This window comes from Lepidochelys kempii, chromosome 21 (genome assembly GCF_965140285.1).
Source record: "Lepidochelys kempii isolate rLepKem1 chromosome 21, rLepKem1.hap1, whole genome shotgun sequence".
Taxonomy (NCBI): domain Eukaryota; kingdom Metazoa; phylum Chordata; order Testudines; family Cheloniidae; genus Lepidochelys; species Lepidochelys kempii.
In genome coordinates this window covers 6,801,700-6,826,147 of record NC_136400.1, presented here as the reverse complement: position 1 = coordinate 6,826,147, position 24,448 = coordinate 6,801,700, and the positions used below count along the sequence as shown (strand labels likewise).

The 24,448-nt window shown below is 49.5% G+C and overlaps 1 protein-coding gene across 2 annotated transcripts in view; it reads right to left on the bottom strand.

The window, feature by feature from the left end:
• The window catches only part of BLACAT1 (BLACAT1 overlapping LEMD1 locus), a 63,153-nt gene extending 42,370 nt beyond the window's left edge, over nucleotides 1-20,783 (bottom strand). Inside the window, exon 1 of one of the 2 annotated variants that reach the window (XM_073319781.2) lies at nucleotides 20,581-20,783. The gene's annotated coding sequence lies outside the window, so the exon portion shown is untranslated. Of the gene's footprint in view, nucleotides 1-2,091; nucleotides 2,466-20,580 lie in introns of those variants that run through there. The other variant, XM_073319782.2, reaches the window with a different exon arrangement.
• Nucleotides 20,784-24,448: the final 3,665 nt, after the last annotated feature.

Genomic DNA, 24,448 nt, shown 5'->3' with positions numbered 1-24,448 from the left:
AAAACCAAGGATCAATGCCTGCTTAATTCTGTGTTGGGCAGCAAGTGAAATGTGCATTCGGAAACGAGACCTATCCGTGTCTGTGAGGTGATCACTGAGAGTGGCGTGGAGACGCGACGGATCCATCCAGACTCCATGGCCAGCATGATGGCCATGGCTTGGCGCTCGCTGATCAGCGCAGCGTTGCAGAGGGAACAATGGGGACCTAGGGAGAAGCCTGCACGTCCCAGCAAGACTTTCATTAACCGCGTCTGTGCAAGGCAGCCACATCTCCAGTTAGCTTTCCTTTAATAGAGCAAATTCACAGCTCCTTGGGGCTGGGGGGAATGGACAAAGAAAGAGAAGCCAGGGGGAGAGGAACAGGCTCCAAATTGCCACCCCTTTCTTCTCCCTGGAGAATTTGCAGATGCCCTGAGAATTCGGAAAGAAAGCAACCCCTGTCCGACCTGCCTTGTCACCGATTGAATGCACGGGCTGGACTATCCTTAGGTAATGGCCTTATGGGGGTTATTTTTTTAAGACAGTACTTACAGGTCTGGATTCAGGGGTTTCTCTCTCTCCCTCTCTCATTCCCTTTGTCTTTCTCTCCCCCTCTCTCCCTCCTTGTTGCCTCTGCTGTAGCTTCCAGTAGAGAAAAATAATTATTCTTCTCAAAGGGCTAACACAATCCATGCACACACACAGAGCACACACTTTAGCATTTGCACCCAAATCAATGCACAAACCACAGGAGACCTCTTAACCCCTTCGGACCAGCCCAGCCATTGGAAGTCAATATTCAGGACCACTTTGGTGGAAATGTACATGCACATACAAAATAACAACAGAAATGAAATGACAATGAAATCAAGGCAAATTCCTATTTTAAAGGAGTTAATTCTCCCTTTCCTTGTGCAGAAGTCACCATGACCATTCTGATTAATAAATGCACCATGTTCTTTCTTTCTTTTTTTTTGGTTTGTTAAACTAGGGATTGCCTCATTGTAGGAAATCCAGAGACTCTCACACACAATGGGTTTCTTTTTTTAGCACTAGTATTTGAACTGTACGTTTTCAGATAAAGATTTCTTAGGGGAATCTCTTATGGAAACACTGGTCTCCACCTATCCCAGTAACAATTATTTTCTTAAAGGACTTAAGGATGTCCAGCAAAACACACTCACTCACGAACAAATTTCAGTTCTTCATCCTTCAGTTCACACTCATGAGGAAAAATATACTTCTGAACTAACCAGGGAGTTTATCTTTCCTCTTTGCCTACAACCAAGGATTGATACTGACTGAAACAGATAGAAGAACTTAAATCTATTTTAGTTGAACACACATATACATGAATATATGCATTAGCTATATTTTGTATATAGTAGACAGTGCGTATATATACAAACATTCACGCTCACGATAGTTGACTACAACTGAAGAAGAACTTATATTTTAGCTGATCACACATATATACAACTGAACATATACATTTCATATACAGTATATGATGTATAGATAGATATACGCACACATGCATATTCAAACACATTCACACAGTTGCGCTTCTGATACTTGACTATCAGATAAAGAATTTATATTTAATTTAGCTAAACGCACACATGCACTGGCTTAAGAATTGTATGTAAACTTCATGCATAGTACACAGTGCAGGGTACATGTATATGTGTTACATAGATACACATAGGTATATACACACTCAAATTTACACACATACATGTATTTCATTGATACCTGAATAAAACAAAGAGAACTTTTATTGCAGCAGATCACACATATATATACATGAACATAAGTATTTCAAGTACATACATAAACTGCATGCATGGTATGCAGTGTGACTGCATACTCACACACACACACCCACACCCACACATACAATACTTAACAAAAACAGATAAAGAGCTTAAATTTCTTTTAGCTGATCACATAGAGATGCACATATATATTACCTGTGCAATACATATTATGTAGGTATATGTACATATATATATATATATATGTACACACTCCCATTCACCATCCCTCACACACACACTTCCATGATGCAAGACTTTTTAACAAAGAAAGGAAGAGAAAATGCTGTCTTACTTTTTCCTTCTTTTTTTCCCCCTCTCCTCCCTGCAGCCTTAATTTCAGGACTTCAGTGGGAGTGGAATTCTTTGGTAGAGATTATGAAAAGCAACATAACAAACCACTGAGCACTGAACACAGACTTGCAGAGGGAATGGCTTTGCCAGCAAAGACGAGGAGGAACAAAAGCCCAGCAATAAGAGCGGTGCTGAATAGGTGTCTTCCTAATTGTAAGGGAATTGTATGGATGTGTGTGTGTGTGTGTGTGCGGTAGCAGGGTGGGAGGGAGGCGGGTAGAAGGGAAGATATGAAGAGACCTCCCTCTCATACAGGCAGTGGAAGGGAGCCTGCAACCTGAATGTGAGGTTATTGAATAAATTATCCTCCGTCTCTCGCTCTCTCCTCATTGGGCCAGGGAGCAGGGAACACTTCTGCATCAATGATGTTATGATGAAACCTTTGCATTCTCTGCACAATCTCACACTGTTACCTTCTGCTAAGCAGCGCACAGATCTGTGCATTCTACCCAGTTAGAAAGCTCAATTAAGACCCTAAATCATTCCCAGGGAAAGAAGCAGAGAATTAATTTGCTTGCTCTCTTTCTCTGCCCCCTACCCCTTCACTATAATCCTTCTCTCTTTGGGTTATTTTCCCCCCTTTCCCTTTATAGCATGACAGATGAAAAAAGAGAATCTGGCCCAAGGGGAAAAAAATTCACAATGCTCTAAATTCTGCTTTCAACAGGCAGGGAAATTAAAAATAGCCAACATAGTTCTCAATCTGAGGCAGGGTTCTTTCTCTAATGAATGTAATTAGCAAAGTGAGGGTGGAAGTGTGTATCCCCCGCTGTTTTCTGCCTCCCTCGGTGTTTTTCTTAACGCTAGTCTGCACAATTCAAATGTGATTGGGAAACATCATTTTTCCACTTCCAAGAATTGCTTGGGCATGAGTGTCCTATGGAAATGACTGTTCTCCTCTCCACACACATCCATCCACGCCCCTGCAAATCTTTCTTCCCTCAGCCTTACCCGTGATTCTAGCTCTGTAATAAGAAAAGGAGGACTTGTGGCACCTTAGAGACTAACAAATTTATTTGAGCATAAGCTTTCGTGAGCTACAGCTCACTTCATCGGATGCATCCGGAAAGTGAGAAATGGCAGAGAATCTATGGAGTCCACCAGGAACTTCGCTATTGCTAATTGATTTTATGTAGAAGATGCTTGTATACTATAGTAATGAGCTGCAGTATAAAACCCTTAGATAGATAGATAGATAGATAGATAGATAGATAGATAGATAGATAGATAGATAGATAGATAGATAGATAGATAGATAGATAGATAGATAGATAGATGAGCTGTGTAAACCCAAACCAGTAGCAACGTGAGAGTTTCCATCATTCCCAACAATGCAGCTCGGCAGGATTTTTGCTCTGAGCTAATGAAGAGATGGCAAAAATAAACATGTTATATAAAATTTGTTTATATTTTTCCATAAGTGAACTGCCATCAAGAAATGATTTGCTACGAGGGTCAAGCTTGTGGGAATAGTCAGACTGGTCTGCCAGACACAGGAGGTGTTTGTTTTGCCCATAATGCACAACATTGCCGGAGCCAGGAACGATAGACTGATGGACGGTGGCAGAGAGCATGAGTTGGAAATAATACCTTTAATACACACAGGGCTAGCCTGCGAATGCTTCTCTGCCGTTGGGGAGCAGTAACGCACAAGAGTAGCCCCATTGGCTTTAATAGGTGAAGAATGCGTCACACAAGTGAGGAAGGGGGTCACAATTTGGCCCAAGGCAGTTTGCAAATTGACAACCAACTACAGAGTAATTGGTCACTCAGGGTTATATTCGGATCCCATTCACTCATGTTATGTAGTACCTCAGCCCCACTGAAATACATGAGGCTAATCCCAGAGTAAGAGTGGCACAATCATGCTCTTATTTAAAAGTTAACTCACAACGGATCACATCCTATGCTCCTTACTCAGCTGTGACCAAGTGCCCTTAAACAGGCAAATCCAATAGTCTACCTGAAAAAGAACCTCTAAAACTGGCTCACGAACAGCCACCAACTCAATGCCATTCAGAGACCAGACACCCCAATGAGGAGCTACAGTTTGTATTTAAGGAATGATGTTCTTGCAATGCCCAGAAGAGCCAGAAAAATATCCTTGCAATTGATTGCACGCTTGTGAATTGTTGTTATGATGTGTGAGATATTCTTCTGCAGGTTTTAAAGAGGTTCACTGCTGTGATTACAACACATTTGCGTCCAATAATAGCGATCGATGTTACCTGGAGTGTTCTATTTTTAGATTTATTTTCTTCCAAATTGTGGGCCGCGTAGGACCTTCTGTCCTCTCACACTGCTCTCATTAACATCACTGGCAGCTCTCCACGCACTGTGATGGCAGGAGTTGGCTTCATTTATGAAATTAGCTCCATTAGCTCAGAAAGAAACAATCTTATTTTGCATTAATGTCCAAATGGACACGAGTGCCTTTCTGCTTGGCAGCTGGGAGCCGGGGATTGTGCCACTGAAAGCAATTTCCCCTAGATTTTGCAAGATTTTACCAATTACCTCCAAGTCATGAGGTCTTAATGATCTCAGGATGAGTAATACACAGTGAATCAGGAGTAACTGATGTAAATTTTTAACAGCCAGGGTAACTAACCATTGGACCAACTTTCCCAGAGATACTCTCTACCTGGCCCACAAGTTATTGGGTTTGGCGCAGGAATTACTATGTGAAATCCTCTGGCCTGGGATGATCAGAGGGATCCCTTCTGACCTTAATGTCTATGAAAGTCAGTGTGAGAAGAGAATTGCTCTCATGACATTTTGTAGATTTGATCGGATGTTATTATTTTAACAGTTTCACCAGTTCTTGTGATTTTATCTCAAGTCGTGTGATATTTGGTGCTTTTCTTCAAGCCCCAGCCCTTGCAGTTCTGTGATGATGGGAGAATCTCACATTAATATAAGTTAAAAAGTAAATTTCCAGTCTTCATGGTTGTGGAGAAAAGCTTGAAAACATGATGTCCTAAAGGGTCCAAAACTAAAAGGATCAAAAATGTATTATCTCCTTTTTAAAAATGGTGTGAATTTCAAGCCACTCCTGTGATTTTATGGGACTGACATATGCTATTTGGACACTTGAGGTAGGCAACACTGCAAGCTTGAATTCAATTACGTAGAACTGGTTTATACTGGGAAAGAAACCCACCACCCACTAGTTACTAAAACAGTCAAACTGTCCTGTGAAAAGAACTCATCAGCTTCTAAAACCTGGACTTAGTGGACACTGAATGAGCCCAAGGATAAGGTGCTGTGCTTGAATACAGTGCAGATAGCTCCCTGATACTGTTATTCTGAGCAATGCTCCTTATTTACTCTGTGCCCCTTCTACTTTGGCGAGGGTGTGTGTTGTGTAGCGCGTTAGGCTAGCAAGTAGGACACATTTTGGCTGTTGTGTTGTCTTTTCATTAGCAGGATCCCTGAGGTGCAGAAGAGGAGATGGCTGTCTATAAACCACAGGGGGAAAGGAAATGCCCAGTTCAACTCCTGATATTAGGGAACTTAAGAAATAATGAGCCGGGCAAGTGAAGCAGAGCAGGAGAAGGTGAGAGAGCAAATGAGACAAGCGAGTGAGTTGGAACGAGATGGAGAAAGGAGCCAGTTGGAAGGCGAGGTTGGTCTGGCTATGAGCAGGCACAGCTCCCAGCAGGGAGATCGGCATACCTCGACCCATTGCCTTCACTGGGGCTGGGCATGTGGGTAAGGGCATCTGGATGGGGCACATAGAGAAGGCCAAGGAATAAAGCGGTGTGTGAGCTGAGCCCATTTGCCAGTTTGGAGACCAGACACAGTGGTGAGAGGCACTATAGAAAACACGGACCTAGATGAGACAGTCAGGGGCAGAGAGGGCAAGAAGAGGAATAAGGGAGAAAGAGAGGAACAGAGAGAGGACTAGAGACAGGCAGAGTGAAGGAGACCAGATGAGCAATGGGGGCGAGACACGGAGAGCAATAGTGTATATCTCCAGCATCCGATTTATGATTTTCCTCCCTCCCTGAAGCTGAGCAGCGAGAGACCGGGATCATCTGTCTTCATTACATCATCCAAATAGGCTCTGTCAGTTTACACTGTAAAACTAATCAATATCCCCCTGCAGACCTTGCAGACTGCTGGCCCCCCGTCATGCTTTAGTAGGCAGCTTCTACCTCTGGTGGTGCAGGTTGGGAGCGAAATGGCGGGGGGTGGGGGTTCTGAAGGGCTGTGAACCCCTAGATAGATTTACACACACCTCTTGGTGTGTTTTTCTCACACACAGAGCCCTGACTTTTTCCTTTCCAGCAAGAAGGTCTGTGATTTAGGGGTGGACAGATCTGGGCAAACTATTGCAAGGCATTGTCTGCAAATGTTCATGTAAGGTTTTTTAATGAGTTTGCTTTGGCCATGTTCACACCCTTTTTTTCTTTCTTGCTTGCTTTCCCCATAGACATTATCTATCTATCTATCTAGGTACTTCATGGGCCCCCTTCACCATCATATCCAAGCACCTTGCTGTTTGCTTTCCACAAACATCCCAAGCAAACTGCATGCACAAGTTGCACGAGCTGATCCAGTCAGGAAGCAAAAAGCCACACTAAATGGCTTATCTGACTGGTTGCAAGTGCAAGGACAGTTCAGAATACTACTATTCTCCCACAGAACTGTCAGGTAAAAACAATCCAATAGGATAGTCATCGAATAAATGCAAAGAACAAACACATTTGGGAAAATCATGATCGGCCTGTGGACATTCCACCAGCGGAGAGTGAAGCTGGACTAAATTATCAGAAGAATTCAGCTTCCGTGTAGGCACCTCCACTACGGTGACCAGACAGCAAGTGTGAAAAATCGGGATGGGGGTGGGGGGTAATAGGAGCCTATCTAAGAAAAAGACCCCAAAATTGGGACTGTCCCTATAAAACTGGGACATCAGGTCACCCTACCCTCCACTAAGTTCTGCCTGGAATGCCAAAAATGCTCAGTAGCCAGTAGCTGCCACTGTCCTGCATAAGGGAGTTGCTAGGTGCAAAGCTCCTGGTCAAAAATCTGGGCCCACGTTCGTAGAATAAATTGTGAGCTGCCCACTATTTGTTCAGCTCTAGCGGCAGAGACACTCCAACATTAACCCAGCCTGGAATTATTCTTCCACGTTGCAAATTTCAGCTCACCACAATCCCTGGCTGTGCACTGGAAATTCTCTTTGTCTCCTCTGTGCCTCTGCGTGCTCAATCCTCACGTATAGGGACAGGGAGTTAATAAACCTGACCCATAAAGTTCAAGATTCAATCATCCGGTGCTGCTGGATGTGAAGCAAAGACGCTGAGGCTTTCAATTGCTTGGCAGGCATGGGCCTGACTAAACAATGATGGAGGGGCACGGTGGGGAACTGCCACAGGAGTTTGCAGGGGTGTGTGGTGCAAAGGGGTTAACCCCTTCAGCGCTCCCTGAAAAGGCTTTTGGCCTGGTGGGATGTTTGCAAAGGGATACCCATCAAAATGAAGGGAGCGGCTGGATACTGCTTTCCATCACAGGAGTGTTAGGGGGCTTAACTATTTCTAGTTTGCAGAGGGCTTCTAAGATTTAGGGCCTGTTGAAATCAATGGGAATCTTTCCATTGACTTCAGTAGGCTCGGGATTCACATCCTGAGCGTGCTAGGGAAGTGTGAGAAGCCAAACGTTACACCAGTGTAAATCCAGAGTAACTCCCCAGAAATCAGTGGCGTGACACAGCTATACTGGTGTAACGGGAGGATTTGATCCAAAGCATTAATACGAGTAGCTTCTCCTTTTTGTTTAATAACCAGGCAGTCTGGAAGACTGCCCCAGGCCATTCTGCTGCACTCGTTGGGGTGGGGGCCGGCTCGGTGACCTCATTAGGTCGTTTCCGTCTGGAACTTTCCTGGTTATCCCCAGAATCAATGACTCAGGCAGATGTTCGAGAGACATTGAGCCTGGTTCTTCTGCCTGGCTCCTTTCTGCCTGTGCACAGGGGCTGTGAAACGGCACCACGTCGAAGTGCCCATGCTTTGCAGAGGCATACGCGACTGCACGAGGCAGATGTGCTCTGGGTCAGCCACGAGGTATGGGCTGGATGCAGAGATCACTGGCTGAGGCTGTCTGGCCTCGGTTTTGCCAGGTTACAGATCAGCTGATCTGAATGGTCCCTCCTGGCCTTCCAAACTATGCCACAGAGCAGAGAACCAGGCCACTGGGGTTTATCCTTCGATTCTTCAACCCCCTTAATGTTTCTGACCCCAACTCTGGACACAGCCCAAACGGTCAGTGGGTATCCTCCAAGCTTTGCCTAAGAGCAGGACCAGGCCTTCAGCCCCGTTCAGCCCTCACCCCTTAGCCACTGAATGCAAGCTAGACTTTCACTTCTGCATCCACAGCCCCGTGGGCTTTACCAGGCTGCCCAATGTCCATTTCTCACAGAGGGTTGGTGAAGAGGAATCTCCCAGCTCAAGGGGATTTGGAATGGCCCTGCCACCTATGGTGTGGAGGGCGAAGGCTTGCTCCTTGCTCACCATGCCCCTCCGCCTTGGCTGGGTTGAGCTTTGCTGCCAGCACCTGGCTAGTTCCTTCCTATTCCCCTTGCTGTGGAGATGGGGGTTCACTCCTGCCAGGTGGCAAGTGTCCTCCATCCCACCAAGCAGCTGGCAGCTCCCCCAGAATCTCAGTCCCTTTCAGATTCAGGTCCTTGTACTTGTTACCACAACCGCTTTTCCTCACAGCGCCCTGGATTTCCCTGCCTAGGGATCCCACTAACTCCCCATGCAAGGTGAACACCCTAAATCTCCCTCGCTCAAGCCCTGGGGATTAGCCCCGATTCCTGCCACCGACATAGCTGCACCAGTGCAGAGATGCAAAGTCATTATGTGCCCTGTTGGGGAACCATCACTGCTTGGAACCTAAGTGATTTGCATGGGTGCACACTGTGGCTTAGAGCAGCTTAGCCTGTCTACACCTGCGCTTTGCACTGGTACCTGGCTGCCGATGGCTGGAATCCAGGACTTTTGCCTAGTTCCTGGCTTCTCACCATGCTGCTGCTATGCTCCATTTGAATAATCACACACAAAGTATTCCCTCTCACAAGGAATCTGTATGCTCAGAACCATTAGACTTGATATAAAGTGACAACTGATAGCAAACTGTATTGGCAGCCTCTCACTGAATGTAATTACTTAACAGCGATCCTCCTGAATCAATTCATACCCACGTAGCTCAACTTTAATTCTGTGCTCCCCAGGGCCCCAAGAAGTGACTGTGGTTTTGTTGTTCTTCACTTACTTCGCTTTTCAAGGCCTTTTGTTTACAGCTGTTGATCTTGGCAAAGTGACCAAGCTGATTCCAGATGTGAAGAATCCAAGAGAAGAGAAAGTGGCCAAGGGAACAAGTCTTATTTTCACTAGCTAATTAGAAGCTTTTTTTGGGGGGGGGGTGTTTGAATACAGGGTTAGTTAAAATCAGCAGTGTGGTCCATGTTCTAGCTATCATATTGGTTATTAATGACAGGGGAGTCTGGAGGTGCTGTCTGAGATCAGGGCTCTGTTGTACTAGGGTTCTGTACATACACACAGGAGACAGTCCCGCCTCAAAGAGTTCACTACTGAAATAGACAAAGAAAGGATGATTATCCCCAGGTTACAGATGGGGAGCTGGCACATGGAGAGAAGTGGCTCGCACAAAGGTCACAGAGGGACCCCGGGGCACAGCAGGGAATGGAACACAGCTCTCCCCCAAGCCCCACTTCAGTGCCTTGCCTGCAAGACCCAGCCCCTGGTTTTGGTTTATATATTTCATCCCTACAGCCCCCTATACCCAATACAACTGGCCAAAGCTCATCCGCAAGCTCCCAAAACAGCCCAGATTTAAGTCCCTCTTACAGACTCACTTCTGCGACTTATCTTAGCACCCAGAGGCCCCACCTGAGTCCAGGGGCCCAGGAGCTATGGGCTGTCCATACCCAAAGACATGCCTGATGCCCTTGGGAGATTATATGCTAAATGGCCGTGGCAGACAAAGGCACAGGAGGAGAAACAGAAGTGAGTAGGTGACTTGAGCAAGGTCATTCATCAGGTCAGTGGCAAAGCCCAGATCTCCTGACTCCCTGCCCTGTGCTTTACCCCACGGACCAGGCCAGCTCCACTGAGCTGATCTGACTGGTATATAAATTGCCCGTTGCCTCTCTTCCTCCAAGCTTTGTCTCGTTGTCTGTCTGTCCTTAGCTCCATAGCTGATACAGATCATGGGCCAGGGCGGTTCCTCTCTTTCTATCACCATGAACGGCTTTTGTTTTCCAAAGAAAGCTTCACCTGGATTCCGTAGGGCCTTTCTCATCTGTGCAGCTGCCCCGTGCTTCCGAAGGGATCGAATAGAGAACCTCTGAGTTGATGTGCCTCGCCCCTTCCTTCTCCAACCCCAAAACAGGACAGGGGCCAGATGTTCAGCTGATGTAAAGCAGCCTAGTGCCACTGAAGTCGATAGGACTACTCCGGATTTGGCCTGGTATATTGAGGAGGCACAGAATGTGAGACACCCCATGCCTCAACCCAGAAGCCTGGCTTCCTATTGATGGCAAAAGTCTCGCCCAAGACAAAACCCATCCATCTTACTCCCAGCCGCGCTGCTAAAAATAAGCCAACGAAGTAGCAATCACCTCTGAGCAGCAGCAGCTCTGTTAAAGCACCAGGCATCTGTGTCCAGGCTCCTCCGTGCGTACAGGCCAGGAACCTGATAAGCTTGCACCTGTCAGGGGCAGCTCTGCCATTCTGTCATCCTTCTTAATTGGAGCCTTGGGCTGCAGCTTATCAGCTGCTGGCTCTTCCCAGATAAGGTCTGGCATTCCTGGGCGGCCTGGCTGTCCTTCCAGAGAGCTGCTCTACCTGACTGAACTGAAGCATTTAGCCCGGCCCCAGCTCTCAGCACAGACACAAGGGAGATGCCAGCTCTCTAACCAACCCCAGCCTCATCCCCCGGCCCGGGGACTGGGGAGCTGAGCATCTGGCGGGGAGAAGGTAAACTTTCCTAGGATTACCTGTTCAAGGGATTATTAATTAATAAATAAACGCTGGATACTGTGACCATTTTTAATGATCAGTACTAGTTACTGGTTATTCCTTCATAATTGCTAGTTGTCATTTTCCATTTGTACTCCGGTAGTGCCGAGAGACCCTAGCTCCATTGCACTACCGGACCTACACAAACATATAACACAGAGACAGCCCCAGGGAGCTGCCAGTTTTTAAGTAGTGCTGGGATTAAAACCCAGTTCTCTTGGCTCCCGATCCATGGGCCCACACTGCCTCCCATCAAAACCAACAGAGTTAGTGACCAAGCCCGGGTGAGAAGTTTATGCAAGATCAAAAGTACCAGTAGCCAGGAGTTCAGGGAAATGAGACTCCCTGGAATGTTCTAATGCCTAAGAAGCAAAATCTGCTTAGAGAATTCTTGGCTCCCTCCTTGTTTCGTCCAGCGATATCTTCCCTACTCTGCCCCATCCTACATGTCTGCACCTGGCATTGCCGGGACTGGAGGGGTGATGTAAAGAACAAACCAGGGAGCAGTGGGATCCTAGGAGGGACCTAGTCCTGCTGGGGAACCAGTCAGAAGAGGAGCAATTAAAGCTCTTATTCCTGTGTACCAGCGTACTGAATGTATTTAGTGTCAGTGTATGCGTGTGTCTCAGCACCTGAGCGCATACACGGGTCCCTCACAACACCCCAGGTGGGGGATAATTCTTATTCTGCCCCATTATATAGCAGGACCAACTGAGGTACAGAGTAGTTAAGTGACTTGTCCAAGGTCACAGGGCAAATCAGTGGCAGAACTGGGAACAGAGCCCAGGAGTCTTGACTCTCAGTCCTCTGCTCTAACGACTGGATAAAATCCTTCCCACAGCCTGGGCGAGAACCCAGGCATCCTGAATGACCGTCCTCTGCTCTAGGCCCAGGAGGATAGTGCCTCCAAAAATGACTGAGTTAGTTGTCCCTCTCTGTGCAGATGTGTGCTGGGAGGGAGAGCCATACTGATTTGATGTGATGGATATTTGCATCAGTTTCCGTTACAAACACCCACTTGTCATGCAGATCTCCAGGCATTTTTTAAAAAGGGGAGATTAATTTAGGGGAGTTCTCAAATCCAGTTTCCTCTGGCAACGGCTCTATTAGGCCACGCACAGTGGAGATACAGACTCTTGTCCTCCTGCTATGACTGATGGAATTTGATTCTGTGCTGCCAAATTTGCAGGGCTGCAAACACATTCTCACTCTTGATTAATGTGAGTAATTTCTGCTCGAAAGAGGGTTGAAATGAGCAGCTAAGGGGAAGCGAGCAGTGAGGGTTCCCCTCCCTCCCTATCCCTCTCTGCTGTTTTCATTTTACCATCCCTGGCATGGACTAACAGATAAACAAAAATGCTGAACCAGTTTCAAGAGTAGCAGAAGGCGCGGGAGGCAGGCAGGCATCTCCGAGGATGCTCGGATGCTGTTGTGCTCATTTGGTTTATAAAAGGGAAGAGATATGGTATATTTATCCATCAGCCTCTACCTGATGCCTGCCCCTCCCCCCGAAATTAGCTACTGGACCTATGGATCAAGCCCAGCCATATCATATTTACTCAGCAGCTATCTGGGAATTCCCTATATTCCATGATCCCTCTGACCCTCACAGTAATGGCAGGGAGAGAACTCAGATCCTTCTAAAGCACATGCCCCTGCCCCTAAGATAAAGGAGAATCTTCTGCAGCTCTATAGGGGCTGTGACACACAGGTGAGCAGCCTGTCCAGTGGCAGGCAGGGGTGCATGAATACCCCAGCTGGCACATTGTACTGGTTTTTGTGTCTGTAGCTCCTTCCAGCATTTTACAAACAATGAACAGATCCACACAGCGCCTGGGAAGCAGCGAAGTGTTGATGGCCCATGTTATGGATGGAGATACTAAGCCCCAGAGATGAAATGACTTGTCCCACATCATGGAACATGCCAATGAGCAGAGCCAGGAACAGAATCCAACAGTCCTGACTCCAGTTACTACCAGTAACTCACTCTTCTATAGCACTTTTGAGCCCCAGATCGCCAAATACCTGACAAAGGAAGTCAGCATCATTATCCCCACTTCACAGCGGGGGAAACTGAGGCCTGGAGAGGAGACGTGAATTGCGAAGTGGCACAATAGGTTAATGTCAGAGGTAGGCTAGAGTCCCAACCCCATGTGTTCTCTTCTGGGCCACCCGACCCCTCGTTGGCCTAGCCTTAGCTCCGTACAATATTGAGAAGGAATTCCCACTGCTGCCTATCTTCCAAGGGCACAAGAAGAACTTTTCGCGTTGTGCCCAGACTCCACTCAGACAGACTCCCTGCTGACACCAAAGAAGATTATGGAGCAAAGTGAGACTGGGCCTCTGCGATCCAATTTACGCAGCAGCCAGGGCCGGCTGATGGGCACGTTGCAATCGGCCCCCCAATTTGGCCCCCACCCCCGCGAAACACCATGCAGAAGCTACAGAGAAGTGTGGCTTCGATACAGCAGGGTGCACTACCCCCTGCTGCCGCTGGGGGGACCCCTGCTGGGGCTTGGGCGTCTCCCGCGGCTGCAATACCGCTGCGTGCCAGCGGAGGGCGCGTCAGCCCCTGCAGGGGGCGCTGCCGCGCGTGGGAGGCGGAGCGGGCCGCTGAGGAGCCGGCTCCGTGCAAGGGCCAGAGGCGGGGTGAGGGGCGTCTGCAGCTGCTTCTCCAGGCCCAGCAGCAGGTGTGTGGGCTGGGGAGTTGGGGTCTCTCAGCCAGGGAAGGGTCTGGTCTGGTCTGGGGGGTGAGGACACGTCCCCCGCTTCCCCAAGGAGTCCCCGTGGGACCGTGTGCAGGTGGCCTCAGTTTCCCCCTCTGCAAAATGGGGTTGATAATCCTGTGACTTGCCCCCCCCCACGCGTGCACCACCCTCCCCTGGTGGATATTCCCTGACACCCACTCAGCTCGGCTTCCCCACGCGTGGGCGCACACGGATACAGGGACACACGGCTCTGCTGTCCTGGCACATGGGTGTGCCTATGTGCACACACAAACCCGTGCACGCACCCAGCTGCCCAGTGCACACCGCTCCGCTCTCCCTCTTCTCCCCCCCGCCCGGCAGGTGCACACACCCGTTCACACTTTCTGCTCTGCTCCCTCTGACACACGTTTGCACACACACACACACACAGCTGCTCCTGGCGTGCACATAAACCTCCACACTGCCCTGCTCTCCCTGCCACACACAGGCACACACCTCCTGCTGCCCCCGGCACCCCTCCCACACTGCCCTGCTCTCCCTGACACACACAGGCACACACCTCCTGCTGCCCCCGGCACCCCTCCCACACTGCCCTGCTCTCCCTGCCACACACAGGCACACACCTCCTGCTGCCCCCGGCACCCCTCCCACACTGCCCTGCTCTCCCTGACACACACCTCCTGCTGCCCCCGGCACGCGCACACGCCCACACACTGCCCTGCTGTCTGTGGCATACACGCACCCCGAGAAACACAGGCTCCCAGCAAATCAGGCTGCTCCCTCAGCCCCATTCACAGCAGCTGCTGGCTAAGCCGAGGGGGGGCTGGATGTGTGTGCCAGACTCTGGCTGGTGCGCCCTGGAGTGTGGACTCCCTGCTAATCCCAGAGCTGTTGTCTGTGCGCCGTGTAGGTCCCGGGGGCTCGGCGAGGAAGCCTGGGGCTGCCTGCTCCGCCGGGTTGGGTGCAGACACCTCGGGGCTGGGCGCGGTTTCCTAAGCCTCTTGTGGCTCTGGCTTTGAGGAGTGCCCTGTCAGAGGGGCTGGCAGCCTGCAGCTGGCCCGGGTGCTGCGGGTGCTGGAATTCTCACACCCCCGGCGTGAGGTGGTTTCCATCTGATCCAGCGTTTACAGTTTGGTTCAGTGGCTCTCAGCACCCCCGGCACCTAATTCTGCGCGTCTCCCCTCCATCCCCCCCCCCCCGTTGTGACCTAAGATACCCAGCAGGGGCACAAGCCTTTTAACCCCCGTCCCCATGTGCCCTCCCCCCTCCATGTCTGTGTCAGTGGGGTGCATGGTGGAGCCAGAGGAGAGCGTGTAAGGGGGGTGAGCGGGTGGGCACAAGGGTGCAGTTGGCAGGCTGTGCCCGTGGATGGTGGGGGGGGGGTGAGTGTGAGGGCTTGTGATGGTGGCAGGGCTGAGGTGTGCCTGGGGGGTCAAGAGTATGGAGAAACGGGGCTGGAGCATGAATGGGGTGGAGAGGAAGGGGACATGCCAGTGTGCGTGGGGATCAGATTTCAGTGCTGGGAGGCTCTGAAACGTTCTCTCCTCTCCTTGCAGGGCTGGGTGCTGCTCAGGGTGTGTGTGGTGGCCTGCGCACTGGGCTGGGAGTCAGGAGACCTGTGTTCTGTTCCCGCCTCCGCCACCAAACAATTGCGTGACCTCAGGTAAGTCCCTGCACTTCTCTGTGCCTCAGTTTCCCCTCCTACCCTTCATCTGTTGTGTCTGTATAGACTGCAAGCTCCCTGAGGCGCGAAACATGCCTCGCTACATGTCAGTACGGCACCTAGCGCAATGGAGCCTTGATCTCAGGCAAGACCTCTAGGTTCTACCATAACATAATTAATAACAACATGTGGGTGGTGCTGCCTATCCCCGTGGTTGTACCCTGAGACATCCACGCTGAACCCGATTGTCTGTGCAAGTCTTCAGCCTCTGAATTTTCCCACCAGTTATAGCAACAACAGGAGCCCTAGTGTAGACAGGCTGCTGGTGTTTTGACCAACCCGCTCAGAGTAGGTCTAGATGACAGGATCGTGGAAATGTCAGGAGCCCATCTACACTAGGACTATCAGCAGTATGGGATTGTAAGGTGCCAGAGTCTAGTGCAGACGGGGCCGGAGTGTCTCAGCCCACAGGTTGCTCAGGGTCTCCGGCGGTGAGTTCTAAGTGCAATGCGGAGGTGCTGTGCGGTTGGAAATGGATTGTGGTGGAAGGAAGTTCCAAGACTCCAGAGCCACTGATACTGCAGCCCCCTGCCCTGAATCAGACCAGGGGGGTTTTGTGCTGGACCTGCCCAGCTCACCACACCCCAGTCTCAGGCTGGAGAGAGGAGGATTGGAAACCGACCTGAGAACAAGGATGAACAGGTTGGGTTTAGACAAGAGTATGAGAGGAGGGATTGTTGGGGGAGGAGAGAGCTCCCCAATCTAAACTGGGCTCTGAACCAGCCGCAGAATCTAGACACCTGTGCAATGTGAGCTAGTTCAGACCCAGATCTGAGATGTGGGGCTGGCCCCCTGTCTTCTAATGGGCCAAATCAAAACCCTGAATCCAAACAGCCTCAAACCTTGCATCAGAACTTGGCAGCTTGGACCCAGCTCTACCAAAAGCAAACAAAACGGGGAACAACCTCAGTTCTTCCTCTTGCTCCCAGGGCCAGCGCAGGTGCTGGTTCAGCTATGGGGAGTATGCGACTGGCTGGAGTAGAAAGGCGGATGCATGGAGCAGAGGGTGTCAGTCAGCGCTTGCCCAGAGAGTGAGTGAAGGCTAGAGAGGTCCTGGCCTGGGGCTCAGTGCAGGTTGTGGCTGAAGGGGGTGGTGGGAACAGCAGGCTTGGCCAGCCAGTGGGGAATCCCCACAGGGTATCGATGTGTGCACTGGGCTGCCAGCCAGGCATGTTCTATGCAAGCAGGATTCCCAGCAGAACAAGGACCCTGCGGCATGTCAGTTGGGCACAGAAGAGGCAGCAGGATACCACTGGAATCTCCCCTGCCGCGTGCTGTCACCTCTCGGGCTCTCTGGCAGGGATAGGTAGGCAACAGGGATGCCACCTGTTGGTTCTTTCCTTCGCGCTGGCCAAGGGGGTGGTAAGTGGCTCTTCCCTTCCGCTACCAAAACCTGGGGCCCCGTGCCATCCTCTCCCCCTGGAGAGGCGGTGGCTTTTGGTCTCCTTTTCAATGAGTTCTTACAAAGGGAGGGAGAGCGTCACATCCTCATCTGGCAAAATGTCAGGGAGTGATTCAGAGAGAAGGCGAGCGGCAGAGAGAGGCAGCCCACACAGGAGAGTTGTTTCTAGTTTCCAAATGTCAGCATGTCCTTTAATTAAATGCTGATTAACTGGGGACGCGCTCCCTCGCGCTGGAACAGGGCTGCTGCCGTTAACATCAGGCTGCTCCGAGAACTGGGGCGTTCAGCTCTCACTTCCTCTCGTCCTTGGGGGATAAACTATCTGGTTCAAAGGGGCGGTGGGGGAGTGGGGAGCCCTCAGGAGAGAGTGTGGTCTCATGGCTAGGACACTGAGCTGGGAGTCAGGAGACCTGGGTTCTGCTCCTGCCACTGAGCTGCTGTATGACCTTGCCCAAATCACTTCCTCTTCTTGTGCTCTCGTTTCCCCTCCCACCCTTTGTTGCGGCTCATTAGACAGTGAGCTCTTTGGGGCTGGGGCGCTCTCTCACTGCTATATTGTCTACATGCAGACGTTGCACTGGTTTAACTGAAATGAGTATTAAACCAGTGCAAGCTCTTGTGCAGATGCTCTTCTTTCAGCTTAAGAGCAGCTCATTTTACGTCAGCTTGAACCTGTTCCCCATCGACTTCAGCTAAACTGCAATAAACCTGTTGCAGACCAAAATGAATGTCCACACAGCCTCTTGCACTGGTTTAAGATTATACCTAGAGCAGTGCTGCTTCCTCATGCAGATACCCTAAATGTATGTGCCTCTGGCTGCTAGCTTAATACCCCCAATAACAATGGCCTAAACTTCAGCCGGTGTTCTTTTGTTCCCAGAACACCCAAGGCCCTGCTGCAGGATCATGGAAGCCCAGGGGATTGTTGCCCTTGGCTTTACCGGAGTTGGATCACACTCCTCTCTTAATTCCCCGGTAACACTGTGTTATGATTCCCAAGTACACATGCATAATTGCATAGGCGATTGTCAGCAAGAGGTGCATTCTAGCTCAGCCACAAGATAGGGGCTGGATGCAGGGTGATGTTCCCTGGCCTTTGCTATGCAAGTCAGACTAGATGGTCAGAACGGTCCATTCTGGCCTTAACACCTGTGACTTTGACACAGATTTGACTTTTGTCGTCTGTCTACATGTTATTCGTCCTTTGTCCTGTGACACGTGGAAGCCATTCAACTCCAGAGCTCCCTGGGGACAGAGACGTCACAGGAAAAGGAAAGGAAGGCCCCACAGCCACCGCAGTGTCTGCTCTGCCTTGCCTCAGTAGCGTAGCTCCGTTACAGACAGCTGGGTAATCCGTCTGCAGAAGACTCACTGGAAATGTACTGCAAGGTGACAGCACCTCAGGGAGCAATGTGGGGCAAGATTTTCACAGCAGCCTAGGGGGTTTCCACACACTGAAGTGAACAGGTGTTTCTCAGTCTTCTAGACTGCTTTGAAAACTTCTGCCTCTTGGACAGCATATTAAATCTCTTATTGGACAGCCCCCTTTGAGAGACCACTTCTGTACTATGTCCAGTCAACGACTCATATGAGGGAAGGCTGGGGCACAGGGCAGTGGCCTGGGGCAGTGGCATCATGTCTCAGGAGCCTCCTAAGAAATGTTAAATAGTTCAAGGCCTGTTTCTCGATGCAAGGGAGTGGGAGGAAGGGTTTATTTTCCCACTTCCTGAACAGCAACTGTTGCCCTTTGCATTATCCAGTTCTGGCATCTGCACCAAAAGATCACGCTGTTTATACTTTCCTCCTGCCGGTAGGCGGGCGCTGGCGGTGGTGTGGGCTCTGAGAACTCCGAGGCCTCTTTGCATTGCTAAGAACTGGAGTAAAGCACTACACAACGGAAACCATTTTCAGTGCACAGCAGCAAATTTTGTTTATCCTACAAACCCCAGCAACTACGCTAGGTATCCTTAAGTGCCATCTACTGGCACCTTATTTATTAACTCATTTGCATATATACAGCTACAGGGCACTCCCATAACATCCGTCGCCTTTACAGCGTAGAGGGGCATTGGATTGGTTGGAAAATACACCCTGTCTGCTCTGGTGATGTAGAGCTGTCAAAAGGGCTCTGTGTCAGCACTGTTCCCAGCCCCTAGCATAGGGGGCAGAGTGGGGGTATGTCTGGGGCATGGCCAGAGCACATGGCACTATGGTTAGTCTCTTCTTCTCAAGACCTCTAGGGGGCCATGGTCAGCAGTATATAACATAGAGCAGCCTGAGGCTGCTCTAATTTATACCAGGGGCCAGACAGGACCCTGGACTATGGGAATGCAAAAATGACTTAAAGCTACCTTTTCCCTACCTCCCCTTCCATCCCTGCCTGGGGTAATCAAGAATCCAACCCTGAGTCTGTAGAAATGGAATGCAAGAGCCATGTGCTCCTGGGGGGGAGTTACCCGTCCCCCAAACATCAAGCCCTGGGGCTGTCAAGTGACAATGGCAGGGCAGGAGTAGTCAAGGTCCAAATTTCTCGGTCAAGGTCCAGACTCCAGAGAAAATAATAACAATAATGATAATAAGTAAATAAAAAGATTTCAGGATCCGATCCAAAGCATTTGGCAGTCCGGATTTGACCTGCAGGCTGCTTATTGATTCCTCCTGGCATAGGGAGCCACTTTCTTCTAACACTGAATAAGGAACTTTGTATAATAAAGAAGACAAGGTGATTCCCTAAAGCACTTTCTCCCTCTACTTCACTGCAGAGCTGCTGTCTAGACCCTTCCCATACCCTCATCTGCCTGGCTTTCTGCTACTGTTTTAAAGAAGCAGGATCGGTGCTGGACACTCATCAGGGCTGTTTGCTAAGCCTTAAGGGTGAATGAACAGAGAGGTGGGTCAAAAGCCTGCCTTCCAGTGGAAATTCAGGGGTGAACCCCAGCCCCTGCTTCTCTGTAATCCCCTCTGCCCATCTGAGCACCTGCAAGCCTAACGCTGGACGAGGAAGTGCCGACCTTGTCAATGAGCCTGCTGCTGCTCCTCATTAAATCCCGACCCGCAAATCCCGAGCAGCGCAGTGCGTTGCACTCCCACAAGGAGTCCGCCTGTCCCTTGGCCCCTGCTCGCTGTCTGGCATTGCCTGCCTGGCTAGCATCCCAGTGCCCGAGTTAGCAGCCCACCGGCCCAACAGGTACCAACCCACTCTGTCCTGCTGCTTTCCCTGCATCTTGTCCAGCCTCCGCTCCTGACTTCTCTGCGAACACGAGCAGAACGTTGAGAGACCCGGAGGGAGAGATTGCAGCGAAGTGTTTTGTGCTGGGAGGGATATGGGGTTTTGGGGGGTGGGAGGGTTTGAGGGGAAGCAGGATGAATCATTTTAGAGGAAGCCAAATTTCCATATCTCCCCTGCTGGAAAATTAAAGTCTGATCTTAGTTTCAGAGTAGCGGCCGTGTTAGTCTGTAACCGTAAAAAGAAAAGGAGGATTTGTGGCACCTTAGAGACTGACCAATGGCTTTCGGAACCCTGCCTTGCAGCGCCTTGGAAAGCACGTACCTCTCAGCAGCCAGCCCTGTCGGGATCAGTGTCCATGCCGTCTGCCTGGCAGCGGGATCTTCCTTCCCCTCGTGCCGAGCATCATCTTTTCTCTGAACACCGAGGTAGTCAAAAGCTGCAACTTAAGGACTTGACAGACTGGGGAGGGCTGGATGGACTCATTGTGCATGCAAGGCAGCCATTGGCTCTGCCTCTCCAGCTGCCGTGCCAGTAGGTTAGGTTACGCATGTCATCCCTCTCCTCTGTTCCTCATATTCCTGTGTCACTGTCCTTCCCCGCTTGGTGCTAGAAGGGAGGAGGGGGAGGTTAAGTTATTGCTGTGTGTGTATGGGGGGGCGGGGAGATTAACAAGGCGGCGCGAGTCAAGCCTGCCGCCTAGTGTGTGCACTAGAGCAGATGCAAATGCTGCTAGAGGCAGAGACCAGTCTAGCAAAGCCACCTATTCTGCCGTCGCCAGTTCCCGCCCTGCACAGTGCAGCATATGGTGCATGGTTTTTAATTTCCTGGGCATGACACTTCTTATGGCAACTAGCAGGTTTCTCATTGCTCTTTATCAGGCCTTTTATTAACCCCCTGCTGGATCCATACAGGCCAACTGTCCCCGTTGGCTGAGCAAAGCGCTTCCCCTTTTACTGCTCGGTGCTTCCCGCGCCTTGCCAAGTCCTCAGCAGAATTCTTGTCTCCGGGATTTGAGTCCCAGCCAGTGCAATGAGATCTGTATTGTGCCTTTAAGGCAGCATTTCCCCAGCTTTGGGGGAAATTAAACCAGTCATGCCCCTTCTTCCACCCTGCCACGTGGTGTTAAATGCAAACCCCAAATGAGCTGTCGCCGAGTCGATTGCGTAGATCTTCACAATGTGATCAAGGTAGTTAACATTTAAAGTATTGTCATTGGCATCTGATTTAGCAACCACTGAGGGTGTTGTTCCAGGCTCTCTGCAAAGTCAGGCAGAGTCGCTGAATGGGTTACACTTGTCACGCTTTGAAATGTTTTTTGCAACCATAACAGCTAAAAACTTACTTTTTTTTTTAAACATGAAAGCTGAGGCTCTGGAGAACAGTTTGAGAAGTCTGCCACCCCAGCTGGCAAGTACAGGGGGACATGCCCCTGTACTTTTGTGAAACGTTTGTTTAAGGAACTTTATGGGAACTTTATCACTTGAACTCTCGTTCCATCCAACATAGTTCAGTGGAGTTAAAAGGGATTGCTAGTTTCCTCCTCCTTATTTATAACTTATAACTTATTTATAACATGGGCAGAGGTTTGATGACAATCGCTGTGCTGTGTGTGGAGTTAGGCATTGAAAGCATTAGCTTTTGTTTGGTAAATGCCAATTTCCCTGTAAACGCCCAAACCGATGAAAAGATATTTCCCTCGATAATAATCAGACTGTACAGACAGGCAAAGTAAGAAAAACACTGCATGAGGACTTATTAGAGTTTGATTTAAGGCTATTGACTTCATATCTTTTGACACATGATGTTTACAGTTTGTGTTTTAATGGTAATAAAGCTTAAATTTTTTGAATCTCTTCATCGATTATCATTAATAATTGCTTGACCCTCCTACAGTCTGAACCTTCCATAATTTCCTGCCACGGGGGGAATATAAATTGATTACAATTGAAAAAATGATTACAACTAAACATCAATATTATCTGTTGAAATTATAAAAAAATAAAAACCAAATTCTGCCAAGCATAGGTATAGTTAAAGTGGGGCAACTTCTGTGTCTAGACAAGCCCCCACCCTGCTTCATTCTGCCTAGTACAGTATTGCAGGGGAAGTAATACAAGATCAGCCCGTACAGTAAACCCCCTATTTCATAAAATCAAAATGTTCTTAAAATTGAACCCCACAGGTGCAGGGCTTGGTGAACTGTGTGGCTTTTTTCTTGTCCTTCACCTCACTGCAATGGGGTTCCCCTTGCACTGAAGGCAGCGGAATGGGAAGCCATGCCGACCTGTTCCTCACTGTAAAATCGAGGCTCCGGATGCACAGGTGCCGACTTTCCAAAGACTGCGCCAGGCCCCGCGCCCACTCCACCCCTTCCCCCAAGACCCCGCCCTGCCCCGCCTCTTTCAGCCCCCGCTCTATCTCTGCCCCACCTCTTCCCTCCCAGTTCCTCCCCCTCCCCTGGGCACACTGCATCCTCACTCCGCCTCTATGCCCTGAGCCTCCTGCACGCTGCAAAATAGCTGATTGCGGCAGGCAGGAGGCACTGCGGGTGGTGAGGAGCAGCTGATGGGGGGCTGCCGGTGAGTGCTCAGCACCCGCCATTTTTTCCCCATGGGTGCTCCAGCCCTGGAGCACCCATGGAGTCAGTGCCTGGAGTATGTATAGATATTTTCTATTTCTGGCTAATCTATTCCTGTTCCCACGTGCTGATTCCCGGCGGTGTCTCACTGGAGCTCTCGTCCTCTCTCAGGCATTGAAAAGCACAAAAATGATCCCGTTAGTGTGCTTGGGGCATAGCAAATGGATTTGCTGTTTTCTCAGACTTGGTTTTTTTTAACAAAAGGGAAAAAAAATTAATCATGCTGCTGCAGTTACAAAGCAATACAAAGGCTGGCAAGCAATTTTAATCACGTACCCATTGTCTTGCTCTGCCCAAAGAGTGTTTTGTAAGGATGATTAGGATAGCAGATGCAAACAAAGAATTCTTCCATTCATTTCATTCTTCGGTAGTGCCTAGAATTGTAGTTACGTTCTCACAGATCCACAGCAACGTCAGATTTCACTGTTGTCCCTATGATATGCATAATGGCCACTTAGAACCAACCAGGAATGGAACCCAGATCCTCCAGCTGCAGAATCAAAGGCCTCTACTGCTTGAGCTAAATGAGACTCTGCTTAGCAGTATAGGGCCTGTCACGTGCTGGTGGGAAGTTCTGATTCTATCCACTAGAGGGCAGTGGTTTGCATCTGCCTAATCCAATTAAGCGCAACACTCTGTGAAGATTATTGCAAATCTTTGCACTGTTGAAGAGTGAAGAGGATTCTCGGAGCCAGCTGCTGCAGGGAGTTATTTTTGAGCAGCAGGCAAGAAGCATGGGGTTTTGTGGGTTATTGGCAGTGAAAATGAGTGTTTGTGGGATCAAATCAAACAGCTGTCAGATGTTAACAGCTTTCAGCTGCTACCGACCTGGATAGGGCTTAGACCAGCCAAGCTAGAGATTGAAAGGCTTTATGCTTAGACCTGCCTTGAGTGCAGGGGAGTGGACTAGATGACCTCTCGAGGTCCCTTCCAGTTCTATGATTTTGTAGCAGAATACCAATACCAAGCCCCTGGGCTGGTTAGTCCTTCTCCAAAAGAGCTCCTCATGGCTTCTCAGAAGTTTCTGGTACAATTGCCCTGGCAAGGTAGAGGAACAGAACAGACTTGTTATCCTGTTATCTTCTGAACATGAAGTACTGGCAGGGAAAGGCTATTTATTTAGCATTCAATTTCCTGAACTTGTACACATCCTTCTCTAGGAATAGTTCCAGGTGCATTTTCAGCAGCAAGTCTCCTGTCGGTCGGGTCTCTGCATAGACTGGTTCTCTGCAGGGAAATGTGTACACATGGAGTTCTCTGCAGGGAAATGTGTACACATGGAGTTCCCAGCACTGCAGAAATCAAGGAGAAATGACCAGCCCCGGGGATGTGGATTGAGGGGCAACAGGAGGAACAGAGCCAGAGACGCAGAGATTGGGGACTCTTGTGGGCACTGTACTTGTGCTCCAAGGAGAGACTGATCAAAGTCGAGTGAGTTCACTAGTGAGGAAGAGAGGGTGCACGTGCACACACATGGACACTCATACACATGTAGACATGTGAATGTACACAGATGGACACAAACAGTGTGCATGCATAGAAACAAATACA